This window comes from Psammomys obesus, unplaced genomic scaffold (assembly GCF_907164565.1).
Source record: "Psammomys obesus unplaced genomic scaffold, mPsaObe1.curated_primary_1811, whole genome shotgun sequence".
In the NCBI taxonomy this organism is placed as follows: Eukaryota; Metazoa; Chordata; class Mammalia; order Rodentia; family Muridae; genus Psammomys; species Psammomys obesus.
Window position 1 is genome coordinate 5,212,863 of NW_026589732.1, and position 371 is coordinate 5,213,233.

Here is a 371-nt window from a genome sequence, read left to right on the forward strand (position 1 = left end):
CGGGATTCCCCAGCCGCCTTCCAGGAACCCCGCGGAGCCCAGGCTGCTCCCTAGGGCACAACCTGCAAGCTTCACGCCCCAGCCCTTGAGAGGGAGCGCGGTGCCCCTCTCTGAGCATGCGCGGTTCTCTCCCCGCCTCTCAGCACCCCCTCACGCCCCCTGCCCGCCGGCCTTTTGCTCCTTCCCTTTCATTAAACAAACGGGAGGTCCCAAAACCCGGACCCAACGGCGAGAGGTGGCAGCAGAGCAGGCTGAGCTCGGGGTAGTCGCGGAGAGGGATCTGCGATCCCTCGCATCCCCGCCTCCCACTCCCCCCCCCGCCCTCGCGCGCACCACACACACACACACACACACACACACACACACACACA

General features: G+C 66.8%; 1 protein-coding gene across 1 annotated transcript in view; it reads left to right on the forward strand.

Annotated features, from left to right (window-relative positions):
• The first annotated feature begins 226 nt into the window (after positions 1–226).
• The window catches only part of Plppr1 (phospholipid phosphatase related 1), a 266,024-nt gene continuing 265,879 nt past the window's right edge, over positions 227–371 (forward strand). The window contains exon 1 of the mRNA XM_055605246.1: positions 227–262. The gene's annotated coding sequence lies outside the window, so the exon portion shown is untranslated. The remainder of the gene's footprint in view (positions 263–371) is intronic.